We start from the raw sequence: 23,342 nt of genomic DNA on the forward strand, positions 1-23,342 counted from the left end.
TATATATAATTTTTTTCTAACATTTTCTTTCATTGGAATAACTATCTCTTTTTGACTATATGCTTTTCTGTGTACACACACAATACTGAGAAGAAAAAAGTAGGGAAATATTTTATGGCCTGAAAAAATGGCTCAGCAGTGAATAGGACTTGCAGCTCTGGCAGAAGATTGAAATTCAGTTCCCAGACTCTCATTAGGAGGCTCACACTGCCTATAACTCAAGCTCCATGGGATCTGACACTCTTTTCTAGCTTTGTGGGTAGAGAAAGCATGTGGTGTACAGAAAGACAGAGTCAAATCAAGTAGACACACTCAAATCAAAACAAATTAATTTTTAAATTAATAGTTTAGGGTGCCAGCATTTCATCTTTTGGGTCTCTGTACATCAAGGTTTAATTTCAAACATTACTAGATTTTGTTTCATTGGAAATAAAAACAATGAACCATTCTAATTAGTAGCATTAAAATTTCCATATTTCTTTAATGAAATTCTTCTTCTCCAGTAAGAGCAATTCTTTTTTGTGACTTATGTAGTTAAACTTAAATTAAAAAAAATGTCTCCCACCCCACCCCATTTTCCTTGTGTGAGAAAGATCTTTTATTTTTTCAGTTTTCAATTCTGAAAGTTGGAAAGGTTAGACGATATGAGCTGGATTAATATATAAGGATGATTTTTTTTTCCTGAAAATGGTTTTAGCTGGTGGCTGACTAAGAGATTATTTGAAGACCTTTCTGCACAGCAAGCCCCTAGCGATGCTGTTTTGTTGACGGCCTAATAAATGTCTTTTAGATCGTCTCCCACTGCTGTTTCTCTTTAGCAATGCCACTGCCAGTAGAGTTTCTGAAAGCCCTCTGCATAGCTTCCCAGTTCCCTCATTTTCTGTCTGCCTTTTTGGGATGCTGCTTTATTTAGTCTTCTTGGTCACTATTTCATCTGTCTGTCTCATGGTTGCCCACAGCCTTCACAAGTGCATCTCTAACCCTCTCTCCTTTCTGTAGTTTGTCTGGAAAACCTCCTTTATTGTGGCTTTATTAAAAGAGTTCTAAATTCATATCTGCAACAATCTGCTGGATATTATATTAAGGTGAATCAAATCCTAACTGGTTTCATTTTAATCACAAACTAGCCATGTCTCCTTGCACATCACTTCAGAACGTGAGCCTAAGAAAACCTGAGACTATATCTTGATTCTTCCTTTTACTCATAGCTTCTATCCATCAACTGACAAATGTCAAAGCCACCACCATTTTTATAATGGGATTTTGCTATGTAGTCCAGTTTGCTTTTAAACTATAGATCCTCTGCCTCAGCCTCATGAATACTGGCATTTAAAACATGCACCATACCTTGCCTTTTCTCTGTAATGTGCCTCAAATTCTTCCATGAGTGTCTAACGTACCACGGGTGTGTTATCAGGTCACTGCTGTCTCAGTGCCCATGTCAACTAATTCCCCTTTTCCTGTCTACAGACAAGGTCATCAAAATCCTTCTCCAAACTCTAACTGCAATCACAGTGGCAGCCTGGTAAAGTAATTCTTCACTCTCTCACCCCACCCCACAGACACATAGTACTGGGGCTTCCTGTGTGTTTTGCAATGATTACCAGGTCTAAATGTAAGATCATTGCTAGATAAGGGGAGGGTAGAAAATAACAACAACAACAACAGAAAAGCAAATGAAAGAAGGTTTCATTAAAATAGTCTAATTCATTTATTAGTATCTTGAGTAAATATATTTTATTAATGATATTTATATTTTTTATTTATTGCTTGACAAAGTAAACTTGTAGAGGGCGGAAAACAACTTGCAGAAATTGGTTTTCTGCCTTCACTATGTGGATCCCGGAGGTTCAACACAGGCTGGTAGCAAGCACCTTTTCCACTCTGACCTTTCTAGCAAGCCCCAAATAGCTTAATTTATATAGATATCTTAAGATGAGTGGGACCACATGCAGTTAGCTGTCAGTAATATTTGCACATTGCTAGAACACTGCAGATATTTCTGGAATTCATATGAAACACTAAAGATCATGGATAACCAAAGTAACCCTCAAACAGAAATAACAGTGCTGGAGGTACCATATCTTCTGATCTCAAATTCTACTAAAGAGCCTTAGCAACAAACACAGCATGGAACTAGAACAAAATCAGACATGCAGTCCAATAGAATAAAGTAAACCATCCAGAAATAAATCCATGCATCTATGGCCTCTTAATTTTCATCAGAGATAACAAAAACACACATTGGTAGGAAAACAACAACAAAACTGCCTTCTTCATCTAATGTTTCTGGGGAAAGTGGATATACAAGTGAAGACAACTGAAACTGGGTTATCTCACCTTGCATAGGACCCCACTAAAATTGCAGCTAAGATCTTCTGATAAGATCTGCTGTAAGAAAAAGGGAAAAACTTACTTACTACATAGGCATAAGCAAGGACTTTCTGAAAGGGATACCAAGAATGCAGGAAAGATTCTCAAGAACTGATTATTGGGATTACATTAAATTAAGTTTCTTCACAGCAGAGAAAATAATGGAGAGAGTAAAGTATTAGTCAATAGAATGAGAGAAAAAAATATATTCAAATTATATACCACATGGCAGTTTAATATCAAGAATACCATAAAGAACTTGAAGAATATCAAAAAGAAATCATTCAATCAATAAATTGATCAATGAAATGAATATACAGTTTTCAAAAGAAGAAATACATCCTTAGCTATTGGGTAAATGTAAATTAATGCTGCTTTGAGTTTTCATCCAATCTTATTCTCATTGGCCACCATAAAACAAACATCAAATGATAGTAGGGATGGAACTTGATAAAACAATTGTGAAACTCAAACTGTAGGCAGATAAGGTTGCCTCATACAAAAGGCTGCATCAGTCAACAGTCAATCATGAAACTGGGAGAAGGTTGGCACTGGAGGGTGGGCAGGTGGTCTTAACCTACTCTGCTGGACCATTGGCTACTGATGAATTCTTGAAGAGGAGTAAATAGTGTCCTTAGTTGTGTGCCTACTGTGGAGCCCATCAGGCTACAGTAGACTGTTACAAACCTCATTTGTTTAAATTACCCTAGCTAACCTCAGTGGGTCTCAATAAATAAAATTAAATTTAAAAGACATATAGGAAAGATACTCATGGAAAGAATACGGTATAATAAGTGGATAGGTTCCAGAAATCAGAATGTACTTCTTATAGGCATGAAACTATCAAACATAATCAACAGAAGTTTTCAAAACATGCAAAATTGAAAATACTTAAACCATAGACCCAGCTAAACTTAGTATATGATTTTAGAACTCTGAATCAACAAACCACAAAGGTATGTGCACATTTTAAAACAGAACCAATAAGATGCCCATCAATAGATGAAAGCATGAAAAAAAATGTATTACATATATTACATATATTTTGTGCAGGCATTAAGAAAAAAAGGAAATTGGCAGTAAAATAGATAAAATTAAAAGTTTGTTGAGTGAGGTAAGTCAGACTAAGAAAGCTAATTACTCTGATTTCTCTCAAATATGGGACATGTGTGTGTGTGTGTGTGTGTGTGTGTGTGTGTGTGTGGTGATATTGCTGCTACTGCTGTTGCTGCTGTTGATACTAGAAAATGGGTCATGAAAGAAAAGAAAATACTCTTAGGGCATTGGAGAAAAGGAAGGGAGTGTGATAAAATGTATGTGACCATAGAAGCAGGAAGGAAATCTAGGAGGAGGAACAGCAACAAGAGGGGATAGGAGATGTACTGAAGACAGAGACAGAGGAGACTGAGTAAGAAAGCATAGTGACACACATGAAAAAGTCATCATGAGATCCATTACCTTTTCATTTTTGAGGGAGAGTCTCACTAGGCAGTCCTGGATTGCTTACAACAGGCTGATCTCAAGGTCAGTGATCCAACAGCTTCTGCCTCCTGAGGGCTAGAATTGAATGAATGTGCTGCCAAGCCTAATTAACATTATTCCTATGCTCACTTTTTCAAAACAAAAAGGAGCAACAACAAAAAAACTAGGAGGCCATTCTGTAGGTTGTTGGATTGTCTTGTTGGCTGTGTCCTTTGCTTTACATAAGCTTCTCAGTTTCAGGAGGTCCTATATATTATTTCTTTCAATGTCTCTGCTACTGGGGTTATATTTAGGAAATGTTCTTCTGTGCCAATGTGTTCAAGTGTACTTCCTACTTTCTCTTCTAAGAGGTTCAGTGTGGCTGGTTTATGTTGAGGTTTTTGATTCATTTGGACTTGATTTTTGTGCATGGCAATAGATATGAATCTATTTTCATTCTTCTACATGTTGATATTCAGTTATACCAGCACCATTTGTTAAATATGTTTTCTTTTCCCCATTTTATATTCTTTGCTTCTTTGTCAAAAATCAGGTGTTCAAAAGTGTTTGGATTGATATCCGGGTTTTCAATTCAGTTCCATTTGTCCTCCTGTCTATTTTAATGTCAATATCAGGCTGTTTTCAGTACTGTAGTTCTATAGTAGATTTTGAAGTCAAGGATTGTGATGACTACAGAAGTTCCTTTATTGTACAAAATTGTTTTGGCTATCCTAGGTTTTTTTTTTTTTGCTTTTCCATCTGAAGTTGAGTATTATTCTTCTGAAGTCTGGGAAGAATTTTGCTGGAATTTTGATAGACATTGCACTGAATCTGTAGATTGCTTTTGGTAAGATTGCCATTTTTATTATGTTAATTCTAACTATCCAAGAGCATGGGATATTTTCACAAACCCCACATCAGACAGAGGGATGATCTCCAAAATACAAAAAGAATTCAAGAAATTGCTCATCAAAGTAACAGATAATCCAGTAAAAAATGGTGTACAGACATAAGCAGAGCACTCTCAACATATCAATCTAAAGTAGCTGAAAGACACTTAAGAAAATACTTAACATCCTTAGCCTTCAGAGAAATGCAAATCAAAACAACTCTGAGATTCTATCTTATAGCTGTAAGAATGGCCAACATCAAGAACACTGATGACAGCTTATGCTAGAGAAGATGTGGAGTAAAGGGAACATTCCTCCATTGTCAATGATAGTACAAAATGGTAGAGCCACTTTGGAAATCAGTATGGTGTAGAAGGAGCTGCAGGCTGCTTCCCACAGCTCAGCTCCCAGCCACCAGCTAGCTTTACCCAAAATAATTACATGGAAACTGTAATATTTTAAACACTGCCCAGCCCATTATCTCTAGCTTCTTACTGGCTAACTCTCAAATCTTGACTAACCCATTTCTAATTATCTGTGTAGCACCACAAGGTAGTGGCTTACCAGGAAAGATTCAGCATATCTGATCTGGCGGCTGGCTCCGTGGCTGCGGACCTCACTGCCTTCTTTCTCACAGCATTCTGCTCTGTCTACTCTCCCTATCTAAGCTGCTGTCCTATCAAAAGCCAAGGCAGTTTCTTTATTAACCAATGAAAGTAACACATAGACAAATGACCCTCCTCCATCAGTATGGCAATTTTTCAGAAAATTAGGAAGTTTATCTCAAGACCGAGCAATCCCTCTTTTGAGTGTATACCCAAAGAATGCTCAATTATACCATAAGGACTCAGGCTCAACTATGTTCATAGCAGCATTATTTGTCATAGCCAAAAGCTGGAAACAACCTAAATGCCCCTTGATCGAAGAATGGATGAAGAAGATGTGGTATATTTATACAATGTAGTACTACAGAGCAGAAAAAAAAAAAAAAAAAGAATGACATCTTGAAATTTTCAGGCAAATGGATGGCTCTAGAAAACATCATATTGAGTAACCTAGACCCAGAAAGACAAATATAATATGTATGCATTCATAAGTGATTTTAGACATAAAACAAAGAAAAACTAGCCTACAATTCACAATTTCATAGAACCGAAACAACAGAGAGGACCCTATGAGAGTCATACATGAATCTAATCTACATGGGAAGTAGAAAAAGATAAGATTTCCTATGGGAGCATGGGAATCATGGGAGATGGTAGAAGAGAAGGCGGGAGGAAGGGAGGTGAGTGGAAAAAATATATAGCTCAATAAAAACNAAAAAAAAAAAAAAAGAATGACATCTTGAAATTTTCAGGCAAATGGATGGATCTAGAAAACATCATATTGAGTAACCTAGACCCAGAAAGACAAATATAATATGTATGCATTCATAAGTGATTTTAGACATAAAACAAAGAAAAACCAGCCTACAATTCACAATTTCATAGAAACAAAACAACAGAGAGGACCCTATGAAAGTCATACATGAATCTACATGGGAAGTAGAAAAAGATAAGATTTCCTATGGGAGCATGGGAATCATGGGAGATGATAGAAGGGAGGCGGGAGGAAGGGAGGTGAGTGGAAAAAATATATAGCTCAATAAAAACAATTAAAAATACTAGAATACAGTTGGTAAAACTTTATAGTCTTAGTCCCAGGTAGTACACCAGCATGTTTGGAGGGGAAAAATTGTGAACTCACCGCTTTCAGCACCTTTAGCACATCGGGCAAAGGTGTTATAAAACAGGCTGGTATAGTGAAGTGTGAATTAAGTTCACTTTTGAGTCATAAAAATCAATACAAACAGGAATGATCCAGAGACTAAGAGCTCTAAAGAGCTAAGAAAGCATGAGGCCTCCATTTAAAACAAGATTCAGTCACCTCCACCACTCCCTGCTGAAAATACTCTGTCTCCTCCATTAAATGTGTTAGAGATTATTTGTGATGATTAACTTGGCTTTTGGAAACTGTCTGCCACTGAAGGGAACAGTGTGTTCCATAATTTTAAGATATGTGGAAAGAACTTGACTTTCAAATTGACAACTTCTAAACATTAGTTGAATCCTCAAAAGCATGTGATAAATATAACAAAATAGGACTTAACAGAACATGTTTACAGTGTCCTCTCAGCAATAATTTAAAATGTTTTCTTTATTCTTGAGAATTTCATAAAGGTATAAAATGAAATCTGACCATACCTACTCCCATCGCCTACATCTCCTTAATGCCCACTATTTTCATATCCTTTATGGTATTTTTTTTTGGTATTACCTCAAATGCAGTTTGTCCTGACAATATGCATATGGGTGTGGGGCCATCTATTGGAGTATGGAAAGCCTATTAGTGGTAATAACCACAAAGAATGATTCTCACTGCCCTAACAACTATCTGTGGCCAACCGGTCCACAGTTAAGGGATGGGTCTTGGAGACCATCTATCCCACTATGCTGTAATTTTGGCTGGCTTGATATCATGCCATTTTGTGGAAATCAGTTTGGATGTTTCTCCAAAGGCTGAAGGCAACACTGCTATATAACCCAGATACTTGACTCCTGAACATATAGCCAATGTGATTTTGTAGTCTACTACAGGGAAAGTTACTGCTCTATTCACTATAGCTAGGATAGGGAAATAATCTTGCTGTCCATCAACAGATGAATGGATAGTGAATACCTGATATGTATACACAGTGGGATATTGCTCAGTTGAAAAGAAAGCTAAAATCATTAAATGTGCACTCTACTCTTCTAATTCACTTCCTATCAGAAAGAGAGCAGCAGCATTTGTAGTGGGGGAGTGTGGACAAACATCCACACTGTTTGCCGTTGCACCTTCTTCTTGCTCTGTACCTTTTGATGCACTCAGGTGAGAATGGGCCCCCAGAAACCCGCTTGGAGGTAGCCTTAGTTAGGTGGACAGAGAACAGCAACAGGAAGGCACAACTGATACAGGCAATGAAAGACAGGTGCAGACATATGAGACAATGTGGCCTCAATGCCATTTAGTGTGAAGATTTTGTGTGACCAGGGACATTTTAGTAAATCATAGTTCCTCAAAATTAGAAAACTCAACCCATGCAGCATCAGTACAGTTTTGGGCTTCACACAGTGTAATGACAGTTTGACTTAAAGAACAACAGATGATTCAAAGCATTTTACATATTTTCATGAATGTTTAATTTTTAAATTATAAATGGAATTAATTCTGTTTGCATAAATTAGGATCAAGTCATACATGCCTACTTTCCTTGAGAGAATATGAGCCCCACGTATGCACATTGCTAACACACAGCCTCGACCTAATGGATGCTAGTATTGATGTAGTAATGGGATATATTCTCAGTAGTGTCATTACACTGTTCCACACAAGACAACTCTAAAACAGAGCAGAATTTTTTTTTTTTTGCCATGAAGGCTAAAAGGATATAATTCACTTATTGGAATTTTTTTTCATTTTGTTCTGTTCTGTTTTACACTAAGTAGACAAAACCATGTTATTTCCCAGAATTTGGCAGAGTCCTAAATCCCAGACAGCCAACACTGAATCCTACCATTAGTTGTACAATGAATGTGTTTTTATATACATATGTGTGTTGGTAGACACATTCAGAGAAACTGATGTTGAAAGATGGAAACAACGCACCCACCCTGTCCATCAGGTGCTTTGTTTCCACAAAATACCAAAACCAAAACAGAACAACGTCAGCAGTATTACCAAAGAATTTATTTGCTTTACATTGAAACTTGAGAGTTCAATGTATTACTCTCTGAATGGACATAGACTCACCATATAAGTAGATATATTTTTGTGTTGATGGCTTATTACTGGCAATTTGAAACATTTATTTATTCACTTTTTGGTTTGTTCATTTGTTTATTATTTTCAGGCAGTATCTCTCTGTGCAGTCTTTGCTTGCCTGAAATTTGCTGTGTAAATTAGGCTGTCCTCAAACCTACAGATCACAGAGAACCACCTGCCACTGCCTCCAGTGCTAGGATTTAAGGTGCATGTCATTTATATACATAGTGTGTATGAGTACATGGTGTGTGCAATTGGAGGTCAGAGGACATTGTGTAGAAATCAGTTCTTTCATTCCACCTTGTGTACTCTGCAGATAGAACTCAGGTCATCAGGCTTGGTAGCAACTATCTTCACACACTGAGTGAGCTAAACAGCCCCACTGTGGATATTTATGTATTCTATAGGAACAGTACTTTAGGAAATAAGTTTTCTCTGTATTCTTTTATTCTTTCTCTTTTTTTCTGACATGCTAACACACACACATGAAAACCACACATACTATTTCAACATCAAAGAAGACTCAACACTTTAAACAGTTGCCTCTAACTTACCTTTATGTGTTTTTTAAATCAATATGAAGGAAAGCGATATCACACAGTTTCAGAGAGTGTTTCACATATTTATAGCACATGACTGCTTGACTGCTGCTGGAAAGGCAACAAACTGTGTATGGAAAGCATTTGTGTTCACACTACCTGCATTTCCAAAAAATGTTTAGGATTCACACTGAATCACAGCAAAATCCACACATCCTGTTCAAACAGTGTTGCCACAAGGCTGGACTGTGTTTTATTTATTCATTCGTTCTTTCATTCATTCCCATTTCTATTTGTATACTCATCAATTTCTATTCGGAGTGATTATTTCCCGCAAGACACTTTTCCCTCTGTCTCCACTCACAGACATTACAGGCTACAAAACGCGGTCAGGTAATTTTTCAGTCAAGATGAAGAGCATAAACCAAGCCAACAATGATGCCTAGTTGTTTTTTTTTTTTTTCCGTGAAATACAGTTTTGAATAACAACATTTATCAGTATGACAATAGTAAAAGATAAGTTTTAAATTTTTATTATAAACAAACTGTTACCAAAACACTATGGCACTCACATAACAATACAGATATAAGGAATAGGGAGTACAGGGCTGAGGAAATGGCTCAGTAGTTAAGAGCACTAGCTTGTTTTTCAATACCAGACTTTGATAATAAGCACTTACACAACAGCTCACAATAATCCATGGCTCCTCTAGTCTCAGGCATCCTACTGGCATTCATGGGCATTGCACACATGGAGTGCACAAAAATACATGCAGGCAAAACAAAATGAAGAAAAATAGAATATAAATGAGAATCTACAAAGTTATGATTAACTGACCTTGAAAGATCAATGATACTGAAACAAAGAGATGGGATGGCCACATGCTGAACCAGTAGCAAAGTATCATAATGTCTGCACTAGGCAGATGGAAGGAGAAAAATAGAAAGTTTAAGGTTAGTCTAGTATACATAGTGAGTCTTTAAAAAAATATAACAAAGAATGTGACTGCAAACCTACCCCACAACACAACAGTTAGACAAAATGTTTCAAAAACACATGTATCAACGTTTAGACTCCAAAATTCTTAAAAGGAAACATACACAGAAATACCTCTGTTTCTTGGGTGAGACAATAATTCCTTTAAAATGATAAATGGGAATAAAGCAAAAAAGTCTGAGTGCTTCGTTCCAATGATTATGAAAGGAAAATGGCAGAGTGGAAGAAAATACCTTTTAGTAACATTGCTGACACACATAAAAAATGACATGTCTACTGTTCTTCTTATACAATACACAGGACTTATATGCAGAACATATACTGTAAACATTAAATGTACTGGATGTTTTTAAAAGTTCATGTACATGGGGGAGAGAAGTGGTGGGGATTGGGAAACAGCTGGCGAAGAGGAGTTATGATGGATTTGATCAAAATACACTGCAATGCATGTATATATGTATGAAATTATCAAACAAGAACAAAACCACAAATATCCCAATTAATATGGGTAAGAGATTTAAATCGAGACCATTCTATAGATATACACTGACCATCAGGCATATTTAAGACACTCAGCATCAATAGTCAGCAAGAAAATGCAGATCAAAGCAAGCAGGTGTAGTGATGATTCCCTACAGCCCCAGTCAGTCAGGGTGAGTTTGGAAGATGGATCTCATTCCCAAGCCAGCCTTAGCAACTTAGCCGACTGTCTCAAAACATGAAAAGGTTTGAAATATCACACAGTGGCAGAGTACTTATATAGTGTAACAAAGAGCCCTCCAAAATACCAACCCTACTAGAAATGCTATAATTACCTATACAAAACATAGCAAGTCAGAAAAGATATGAAGATGCTGTAACCTTCAGGCAAGTTGAGTTGTGTAGGCGCTTTAGAAAACAGTGTGGCAGGTGTTCAAGAAATTAAACAGTTGCCATGTCACTATGTAACTCCACAACAGTCACAAAAGTTGACACGCTGCTCTCATAGCATTATCATTGCTGACACATAAGAAGGAGAAATACGCGGATATCTACCAAGCAGTCAATGGAAAACATGGGCTGTGTGTTGACAGAGACTGCATTTGTTTTCCAGCTGCTCAGATCCAAATAATCGCACAGAAACTTTATTAATTTAACACTGTTTGTTTGGCCTATTAGCTCAAACTTATTATTAACTAACTCTAACATCTTAAATTAACTCATTTCTATTAATCTGTGTATGGCCACAAATCTGTGGATTACTGAGAAAGGTTCTGTTCTGGTGTCTTTCTCCATTGGCAACTACATGGCATCACCCAGACTCCACCTACTTTCTCTATATATGTCTATTTGGATTTCCTGCCTGTTGTTACTCTGCTAAGTCATTGGCCAAAACAGCTTCTTTAATAACCAATGGTAATATAACATCAAAGCGACTATGCAGACCATGGTGTATTATTATGACACAAACAGAAATAAAGTTCTGGGGAATAGTAATCCAAGAACTTTAACTATAATATCATAAGCAAAAAGGTAGATTTAAAAAATAAGAGACTGAATAACTTCCATTGCAGAATATACCCAGGATAAATATGCAGAATAGGTAATCCATGGAGGGACTATGTATCCTAGGACTGAAGATGAGAGAGAAAGAGAGAGAGAAAGAGAGAGAAACTATTCCAGACTATGCCTGACTGTGGGTTAAAGAAAATATTCTAGAACGATGCACCATTGTTTTTCAAATACTATAAAATTCATATGTTGCATACTTTGAAAATGAACTTTTTAAATGTTCATAAAATAAACTAAATCATACAAATGAAGTCAGTAAAAATTGCAAAGGTAATATTAACATGATAAAAGTTGAAAGAAACCTGGAAGAAGTAGTACTAAGTAAAACTGGGATCATCTTCATTTTGTGACAAGTACAGACCCTCCCCATAGAGTAAATGTTGGGCACTAACAACCATCCCCTCTGACTTCACACTTCCTGGACAAAGCACACCAACAACCCAGCTTTCAGCTAAGTGAGTGCTTCTCAACTTGTGGGCCACAACCCCTTTGGGGGGCGTTGAAAAATCATTTCACAGAAGTCGTTTAAGACATTCTGAAAACACATATATTTAGATTATAATTCATAAAACAGCAAAATTAAAGTTATGGAGTATCAATGAAGATAATCTCACGGTTGGAGGTCACCACAACATGAGGAACTGTATTAAAGAGTCACAGCATTGGTAAGGTTGAGAGTCATTCGTCTAAGCCTTGGTAGATTGTTTTTTACTTGACAACTTTTTCTATCACATTAATACTCAGTCTTCACAGAGAAGTACAAGAGATATTTTCTAGGATAAACAAAACAAACAAAAAAATCAAAAAAAAAAAAACAGGGTTTGCCCTTGACATCCGTCTTGTTCTGTGATGTAGAAAGCACATACTTGTTCTGTCCTTGTTCTGTCCTACAGAAAGCACACACTTGACAAAGTCACCGCTATCCATTCAGTTCCCACAGTGCCTCCAATTTCCTATGAATCCTCTCATCTTTACAGACACTGGCTTGAAGAAAAGCCCATTTCAGTATCACCATCCCATGCTCATGTCGAGGATCCAAGTATCTCTCATGCTATGTAGGTGTCTAACACAGAACTGTGTCATCAACCCTCAAAGTCTGTGTGTGTAGTTAGTGCACAGGGCAACCACACATACACTGATGTACGGCATGTATGTACACATAGAGGGTGAAGGTATGTACGAAAACCCATCACGTATTTATTTGTTCATTTGTTTTGAGTTAGGGTCTCTCAGTGAACCCACAATTTAAGGATGTAGATAAGCTTACTGGCCAGAGAACCCCAGGGAGCTATCTGTGTCCTCCCCAGTACTCAAATCACAGGCACATAGCTCATCTATTAGTTTTGTTTTAAACATTGGTAGTAAATGATTCAAACTCAGGTCATCATACTTCCGTGGCAAGCACATTATTGATTTAGACCCTTCCACAGCCCCTCATAACACTGTGTAATTTTACTTATGTAATATAAAATATCCAGAATGTAATGACCAGATTCTACCAGGCATCATCTTGTGTTTTGACTGTGTGGACATTGTCACACTGATTATTCACAGATGACATCTTTCTTCCCCCCCCCCCTTCTTTTCATACCCACTCATCAAGTGAAATAAACTTGGGATACATTGCCTTCTATTTTCCTCCATTATCACTTCACTGAATTCTAAATTGGATGACTGTTAAGCACCTCTTAATTATCCAATCTGGTAGAGTCCTCCTAATTTTGACACTAATTCACTTCTCATAATTAATTGATAGTTGAAGAATTACTTTTCTTCAACCTAGAGTTTTCTTTTCTCTTCTATTTTTTCTTTCTTTTATGGATGGGAGTCAAAGTCTTCTACAGTCAGGCTTCCCCCGCCACTGTTTTTGCTGCAGGGCACAAAAGTTCTTAGAGTAGAGAGTCAGGCCCTGGAGTCATCAGAAACATCATATTCACACACTAGCCAAACTCACTTCTCATGATCTTAACTTTTTATTTTCTACCATAAACATTACATCTAAGGTCTATACAAGTGATATCATATAGGTATGTATACAAATAGATGTTTGTACATGTAGGTATATACATACATACATAGATACATGAATAGGTAAATACATACATACATGCGTGCATAATCTTAGTGGCCTGTCACATTGATGTTAATTTTGTTTTTATTAGTACTTTTCATATTTCTGTTATAGTCACTGGTGTTCTATTCATTGTTATTAAGAATGACTTAAACTCTATCCTGGAATTGGTGTGTTTTCCAAGCTTGACTGAATCCCACTGCCACCAGAGACACTTCAAGTCATCCTCTTTTCTTACTCACTTGCTCTCAGAACTGCAGTTCATGATCTCTGCCAGCAGTCACAAAGTCCTCCTCCCACTTTACAGCCTATCCACATCACTATCCTCCCAGTTGTCAGATCTCAAAGTCAGCTCCTCACTTTGATATGCTCCATATAAAGAAATTGTGTTCCTAGTTTGCTCAGCTGTCTCCGAAACCTTCCCTAAGTATAACCTCTGTTCTCTATTTCCGTAAGGAAATGAATCATACCCTTTCTATACCTTACTTACACATTAAAATGTCATTGTTAAATTCCAGGTCACAGGAAACTAACCTACACACACCTACATAACCATAACATCCAGAGAGTCATGCACTTCCTGGGCTGCAATCAGTACTACTGAAGAGTGCCTAGGTGATTTTTCATTAGTTTCCCAATTCAAAACGTGGTGGCATGCATTCTAAAAATAGTCCCCGACAGCCTAATTCTAATCCTGGGTCTTTTCACCATTCCTTCTTACTCAGCCTTATTTTTCTAAAGTTCAGATTTTCCAAAATGCTACTCTAAAACATGTCATCTACCGGGTAAAGTTCATCTTCATTCTCCAGTGTTCACTCATAAAATTGATTTAACTATTTATAATAATAGGTTTTAAGTCCATGAAATCTAAAGGCTAAACCTCTAAGTGGTTAACAATTTAGCAATGGGTGGAGGGGAAAAACAGAAGCATAATTTAAGCACCTCTATGACACTAAATAATATTTGAATTAATTGGAATTAATTTCCTCTTTAGTTTTATAGCAAAGCTTCCACTGTTTAGCTTCTTCTCTAAGGACCACCTTTACCCAAGCACCAATGAAAAACAATAGAACCCCAAAATGCCCACAAATCTCTGAGTCTTTTTGTGTATGTTTTGACTCAACATTTGCACTCTAACTGGACCTCTGTCCCCTAAACTCATTTCTACTTAGGACCCTTGGCATCCTTAATATACTATGAGAAAGAAGTTCTTCTGTCACTTGAAGACTGTTCTCATTTCCTTTCTGTTACTATGATGAAACACTTTCACCAAAATGCAGCTTACAGAGGAAAGAGGTTGTGTAGCTTATGCTTTCAAGTTAGGACCTATCATTGGAGGAAGTCAGCCTAGCAATGATGGGGAATCGCTGCTTGTCTGTCTATTCACATGCTTGTATTCAGCCAGATTTCTCATCTAGTCCAGGATCACCTGCCCAGGTGCTACCCACAGTAGACTGAGCCCTCCACTTCTTACATGGACATGTCCACAGGTCAATCCTCATTAATCCAGGTTCTTGTATCCAATGTCTCTTGGATGTGTCAAGTTATCAGTTAAAACCAACTGGGACAGGGATCAGCAGCTATGTATGGAATTGTCTGGTCTTGAATAACACATTTTTTTTTCTGGTATGGTATGCTGTAATAAAGCCTGCTAGGGACAGGATTCACAACAGAATCCACTGATTCTTCAAGACCCTACTGTATTCCAAAAGCACATCTGCGGTGAACACAAAAAGGCTCACAGGTAACTAAAACTTTCATGAAAGATGAATGCTGGTACAAACTACAAGCTTTATCACACCAGATGCTTGCTAAACTGTCATCACCAACATAAAACAAAATCTCATTAAGATGGCATTATTAACGAGACAAACTATCATTCTCATATCACTAAGCCCCTGAATCACTCAGCATCATAACATGATATTCAGTAAGGAGCTAGCAAACACCATGTGCATGTCTAGCTATGAACTAAGAGTTTCCTTGCCTAGTATACTGCTTAATCACACCAAGAATATTATTTACATTTCAAAAGAAAGCTCTGGAACGTTCTAATAGCTGTATTCTGTTCTGACATAGGAGTACTTCTTTGGAAATGCTTGCTTGCTTCTCTGCTGACACTTGTGTAAAAATTCTAGAAACTATGTAATTCTGTATCATGACCCACCATACTCTAATATTAGATAAAACGGAATTAAAGTAAGTTCTTTTCAGAAGTCAAAATTTTGTTAATCCAGGTAAACACAGAATTCCAGAGCTGAAAGCTGTCAATTAGGCTTTAAACCAAAGCATGTACTGATGCAAAAATTGAGATTATTTCCTCTTTAAAATATCAAGCTCATGTTGACTCAGCTGCAGAGTAGGCAATTGTTCTGTGCATATGAACCATGGGTACTGTGGTTTGAATGCAAAACACCCCCTATAGGTCTACATTTAGATACCTACTTCCTAGCGGGTGGCATTGTTTGGGAGCCTTGGGCATGTTTTTGGAGGTGGAACTTCCCCTTCCTCCATGGAAGTGGATCCTTGGACAGTCATTGAGGATTGAAAGCCCAGCTTCACTTCTTATTCCTTCTCTTCTACCTGGCTACCAGTGCAACATAACCAGATAATTCATGCCCCTGTCACTCTATGCCTTCCTTGGCTGCTGCTATGTTTTCTTCACCAGGATGGAATGTTAATTTAATCTATGAGACATATTATCTTTATCTTTCAGATATTTATCTTTCATATTTAAATGTTGAGACTCAACAGGTAATTACACAAATGACTTTTTTAAGGAAAATAATATCTAAAGTTAATTTTTCCTAGAATCAAGCCCATTCATTGTTCAATTTTGATACCATATTAAAAGATATATTGAATACTTGGCCTTTCTTAACTCAAACAAATAGCCAGCTTAATAGCAGCTACAACTCGTGTTACTAGGAAAATATCAAGAGGACTGTTTGCAACACACTCCAAACAAAAGGAAAAGCCAACCAGAAGGCATTATTTTCACCATCAGCAGCAGTAGCATCTATTTAATGATGCCCTAGACCAAAATCACAGCTACCCATTGCTGTTCAGATGTGCATTCTCTTAGGAAGGTCAAGGTCACAATTGTGACAATTTTACAAACCAGATCAATTTGCACAAAGGAGATCCTCTGATCCTTGGGCACTGCTTCTCCCTAACATTTCCCAGGTTTGAGAGGTCAGGGGAGTAAATGGATTAAAATCTTCTTAATAGTGATGAGACAGATCCAACGAGAGATGAGGCACAGTTCCATATAAACCCATCATTGTTACCAGAAAAACAAGCTGTTCTGTGAGTACTGCCTCAGCAAAATGGTCTTGTCTGTATGAAGGGGAATGATCCAGCAACCTAATCATAGAAAAAGGGACAAGTAAATCCCAAGCAAAAGCTATAGCCCTAAACTCTCTGAAAGTCAAGGTTGACGTGTTTCAACAACAATGTGACTCACAGAAGGGGCCTCTTTCAAAATTCCAATGGACCTGTTTACCAAGCCACAAAGGCACCAAAGCAATATTTCAAATTCCAATTACACACTGAATTCTCTGTCAACAATGTAGGTACACTTTCCACATCTGTTCTTACGGAGCTCTTTCTCTATTAAGGAGCCTCTGTGAGCTGTTTCCTTCGTCAAGGACAGTGGATGACAGCAAACTGTGTTCCACGTCTGACGAAAGGACTCTTCTGACTAAATACCATTTTATCTGACCTTGTTTCAGCTTAATGTGAAACACTGTTACCAAGTAGCAGGCACATCAAAGCACACTGTGAAGCTTGGAATAAGCTTGTTTCGTGTAGGAAATGTTTTTAGATGCAGTTGAGACTGAGATATGTTCAGGCTTAGTTCAAACAGATGAAGGAGCTGAAATGTAAGAATTTCTTTTGTAAAAGATGACTCCTTCTAAGTTGTTAAAACACCCATGCTAGTTATGGTAACTTACACGAGCAGAGGCTTTTGAAGTAACACGCATCTTAATGTGATGGCCCTTTGGTTCCTATCTGCACTCCCAAGTCTCAATTACCCAGTCATAGGATGCATTTCTGGAAAGGGTCCACTGTGGAGGCTGCAAGGCATGTTCTAGACTGCAGTACATTCTACAAAAGGGATTGACTAAGTAGCCTTCACATTTAGGATTTGAAAAGGAAAAGTAAATATACCACAAAAGACAAAAGGAAACAGTTACAATTTGGCTTTAGGATTTTTTTTTTCTCTATAGAGTGGGCTGGGGGGATTTGCTTGCCTGTTTGTTGTTTAAATTTGTGTCACTGCCATGGGTTACAAAACAGCATTGTTTACATATTAATTTGCATATGGAAAATGTGGCTCACAAAGGATTCCCTGCCAAATGGATGTTAAACTCAAAATGCTAAACCCTGCTATCATTCTGCTAACTCAGCTGCCTCACCTCCACAGAGTCCATGACTCTTTAATCTCCAAAGTGAAAAATCCAGTGACATTACTGCTAAATGAGTGTAAACACCCTGATCCCAAATATCAATAGGTTAATACCCACATTGTTTTCTTTGGGTTGTGGATATTATGCTTCTTTGGGATGGTACAAAGCAGATTCACAAGGAAAGTGAAGAGAACAGAATACAAAGAATGAGGAGAGAGCTCCCTTTTTCATCTATGAGCAGACAGCAATTATCTCCACTGTAAAATTATTTGGGGAAGAGGATTACACAGTTGTATGCTCCACATAATGGGTCTTGGAAATCTTACCATGATGGTTTTCTTTTTTGGCTAACTTTTTATCCAGTTATGCTCACAGAAACACAACAGTCTAATAAAGATTGGGTGACCATTATAAGCTATGATTTGGTAAAAGAAGAAGAAACTTACTTTAAGAATTAAATGCCATAAGTGACCCCAAAAACTCTACCAGGAAACTGCTACAGCTGATAAACATCAGTAATGTAGCTGGATACAGGATTAACATAAAAAAAAATTCAGTAGCCTTCTTATATAAAAATTGTAAGTGAGCTGAGAAAGTAATCAGGGAAACAACATCCTTCACAATAGCCACAAAAAAATATAAAATATTGGACCAAGGAAGTGAAAAACCTATATGACAAGAACTTCAAGCCTTTGAGAAAAGAAATTGTAAAAGATATCAGAATGTGAAAAGTTCTCCTATGTTCATTGATCAGGAGAATTAACATAGTAAAAATGGTCATCATACCAAAGTCTATCTACAGATTCAATGCAATATCCACTAAAATTCAAACACAACTCTTTCCATACCTTGAAAGAACAACACTCAAATTAATATGTAAAAATAAAAAACCCAGGATAGCTAAAACAATCCTTTACAATAAAAGAACTTTTAGAGGATTCAAACTCTACTACAGGGCTATAACAAATGAATGAATGAATGAATGAATGAATAAATAAATAAATAAATAAATATGTCATTGACATAAAAATACACAAGTGTATCAATGGAATTGAATAGAAGATCCAGAAATTACTCTCCACATCTATCTTTTTAAAAAGAAGTCAAATCTATACAATGGAAAAAAGAAAACATTTTCAACAAATAGTGCTGGCATAACTGGATGTTGGTATGTTGAAGAATGCAAATAGATTCATATATATCACCCGCAACAAAACTCAAGTCCAAGTAGATAAATGACATCAGCATAATTCCAGATACACTGAACCTGACAGAAATGAAAGTGGGAAATAGCCTTGAATGCATTGGCACAGGAGACAACTTCCTGAATTGAACACCAGTAGTACAGACACTAAGACTGACAGTTAATAAATGGAACCTCATGAAACTGAAAAGCTTCTGTAAGGCAAAAACACTGTCAAAAGGACAAAACTTGTAATCTACGAACTGGGATAAATTCTTCACCAACCCCATACCCAACAGAGAACTGATATTCAAATATGTAATGAATTCAAGAAACTAGCCATAAAAAATGACAAATAATTAAACTCTTTCTCAAGACCAAGCTATATCACTTTTGGGCATATACCCAAAGAATGTTCAATCATACCATAAGAACACTTGCTCAACATTGTTTATAGCAGCTGTATTTGTAATAGCCAGAACCTGGAAACAACCTATATACCCTTCAACCAAATATTGGATAAAGAAAATGTTGTACATTTACACAATGGAGTATTACTAAGCTATTAGAAACAATGGCATCAGGAAATTTGAAGGCAAATGGATGAAACTAGAAAAATATCATCCTGAGTGAGGTAACCCAACCCCAGAAAGACAAATGTGGTACGTACTCACTCATAAGTGGATATTAGCTATAATATAAAGGAGAACCATGCTATAATCCACAGACCAAGAATGGCTAGACAACAAAGAAGGTACAGGGGGGAAACATGGATCTCTAGGAGAATGAGAAATAGAAGCAATTTCATGGCTAAACTGGGGGCAAGTGGAGATAGGACCATGAGGGGTTGGGATACAGGGTGGATGGAAGGGGAGTAATAAAAGAGATGGTTAGAAATAGGGCACATTTTGGGGTCAGATAGAAACCTGTTGCAAGGGAATCTCCCAGGAATCTACAAGAATGACTCCAACTAAGGCTTTCTAGCAATGGTAGTCACTTAGCCTGAATTGGACATCACCTGTGATCAAGTAAGACTTCTAGTGGAGGGACTGGGGACCCTGGCCCAGCCACACAATCTTTGACCTATAGTCTGTCCTAGTTATGGGATGTATGCGAGGGCAGAGTAAAGGTGGCATGGAATTTGTGGGAGTAACCAACCAATGACTTGTCCAGCCTCAGACTCATATCATAAGAGAGAGCCCACCTCTGACACTGCTTGGAGTGCTAGGACCCAGAGGATGGGTGTCCCAGAGACCTGGGATACAACTAAACACAGTGCCTACTGATATTCTCCTATACTCATAGATTGGTGACTACCCTAATTGTCATCAGAGAGTCTTCATCCAGGAACTGATGGAAACAGATGCAGAAGCACACATCCAAATATTGGACTGAACTCAGGGAATCCTGCTGAAGGAGGGGAGAAAAAAAATTACACGAGCTAGTAAGGTCAATGACATAAAATGGGAGAATATAGTGACAACTAACCTAGCTCACAGGCGGTCCTAGATTCTGGATCAGCAACTGGGGAGCCTGCCCTAGGCCCTTTACATATGTGTGACAGTTGTGTTGTTTGTTCTACTTGTAGAACTCCTAGCAGCTGGAGCAGGGCCTGTTCCTAAAGTTTTAGCTGGCTTTGGGGAACCTATTCCTCATACTAGGTTGCCTTGCTCAGCATTAAGACAAGAGAAGGAGCTTAGTCCTACTAGAACATGGTATGCCATGCTTTGTTTACACCCATGGAAGGCATGCTTCTTTCTGAATAGAAACAGAGGAGTGGATGGGGAGTAGGAGAGGGAAGAAATCAGAGGAGAGAAAGAAGGGAAAACTTCTGTCACAATGTAAAATAAATGAATAAATTTAATTGGTTAAAAAAAAAGAATTCAATGTCTCCTTTTACATAGGTACAACTCTATGTGCCTGGGCTGTGGCTGTAGCTCTCTAGGTAGAGTGCACGCCTAGCATACACAGAGTTGGAATCCCCACACCATTCTAATGGGATGTGGTGGCACATATCTGTAATCTGAACATTCATGGCATAGAGTCAAAAAAAAAAAGCAGAAGTTCAGTCCTTCTCAATGTTCGGGGTCCGTCTTGGATATATGAGAATTTATCTTCAAAAAATAGAATTATATGTGCCATTTTTAGTGAAAGATAAGCTACAAAACTATTTCTGGGTTGGAGAGAGTATAGTGCACAAAATTATGCTATCATGTTATAATACCTACCTTCTGTCTACTACCTACATACATATTTCTCCATACTTTGAAATTTCCACAACTTTATACATAGAGACAATACACTGTGATTATATTCATACCCATTACCCTATTTTCCCCTCCACACCCTCTAACATCCTTCTTCCCAACTATATATCCTTCTATTCTCATATGTTTGTGTGTGAGAACCAGTATGTTTAAATAAGGTTGCTTTTGTATGTATGGGTAGGGGGTTGTTTACTGGTCCATAGGCAAGTGATGAATGCAGAAAATGAGTCTCCTTCCTCGGGAAACCATTGACTAACTAGCTGCCGATAGACACCGAAGGAATGGTAGTGTCTCACGAGACCCATCCACATCCTGGATAGAATGCTGAAGGCCATATTCATGTGCAGATAACCACCACAGATGTTAGGAGTTCAGGGTTGCAAGAGTAATGCCTTGTCATGTCCAGAACCCAGTGCTTCTGTCTTTCCCACCCTTTGCTTCTTACACTTCTTACACCCTTCCTGCTACTATTCTTCAGTATCCATCAAAACCCGGGATGGGTTAATATAAATGTCCTGTTTGAGACCGAGCACTAAGCACTCACTTATTCATATCACTTTGAATAGTTAGAAGTGTCTGCTTTAATCACAGTTCACTGTAAAAGGAAGCTTCTCTGAATAGGACTGACAGTGTCTCAAGTCTATAAATATAAACAGCAATATTTTGAAAGAGGGGTTTGACTATCTGCCCACTCAGCAAAAGAAAAGTGTTAAGTTCCTATCAACTAGGGGCTGTAAACTCCCCAGCCTTTTTGGCTTTTGATCATTCTTATCGTACCAGTCCTAACAACCTTAGCAGAGACATTGCCATCAATTAAAAGCAAACCAACCTTGAGTTATTTTTGTCAAATGAAGCTAGAATGTCATTATTTTCTCAAGTTATAGGAATCTACTGATATTATTTCCAATATATATTCTGAGTCATTCAAATAAATAAGGCTGTACTATGTTTTTTTTTTTTAAAAAGCAGCCAGCACACTAATGGTATATGATTCTCCACATGCCTTTGCTAAATGTAGGAAAAGCTCACATGGCTGTGACCACCACTTTGAAGAATAAGAGATCAGTCTAACTTTATTCAATAACCAAGGTCTATTTCTAGACATATATTGACAAAAGTATAAAAATATCAAGGTAGATGGAAGCTGTAAGAGCCAGTTATAAATGTTTAACATTTTCTAAATAATCTTTCTTCACTGATAAGTTCCTTACTAACTGAGTCATGTAAGTTATCACAGACTCAATGTTCTTTGTACATTTTTGGTAAGGAAACTATGGATAAAACTGAAAAGTCTTTGGTTTAAAAGCAAAAGTTCAGCTATCTTTAGCAGCAGAATTACGGTACCATGTTCCCACTTCTCAAATGCATGGTGTGGTTAAGCTAGTCTTCTGGTTGATTTCTTGGATGATCCGTGCATAAACACTAAAGGAACTGTGCATGGTCCAGTTAAGACTCAAACAATGCTAGGATGCCCAGCATTGTTCATGGTGATGTCCGATCTCTGACATGCTAAGAGTGTATGACTGGTGGCTCACAGACGTGTCTCTTTCTGAAAGATGTCTTTGCCTGAAGAGTGACTGACATGCCCAAGGCCAAGTTCCTCCCCAGAGAAACAAAAATCTGATGATGTGCCAATTTGGAGCCCCATAATCTGCCACTTTACTCCAAAGACTAATTCAGAAAAATCCCCAAAGGGACTGTGTGAGAAATTCGTCATTTTAAAAATTATACACATGGTACAAAAAAGGAGAATCC

The sequence above is a fragment of the Alexandromys fortis genome, unplaced genomic scaffold (assembly GCF_014885135.2).
Source record: "Alexandromys fortis isolate MF-2015 unplaced genomic scaffold, M_Fortis_MF-2015_v1.1 scaffold_105, whole genome shotgun sequence".
Lineage (NCBI taxonomy): Eukaryota > Metazoa > Chordata > Mammalia > Rodentia > Cricetidae > Alexandromys > Alexandromys fortis.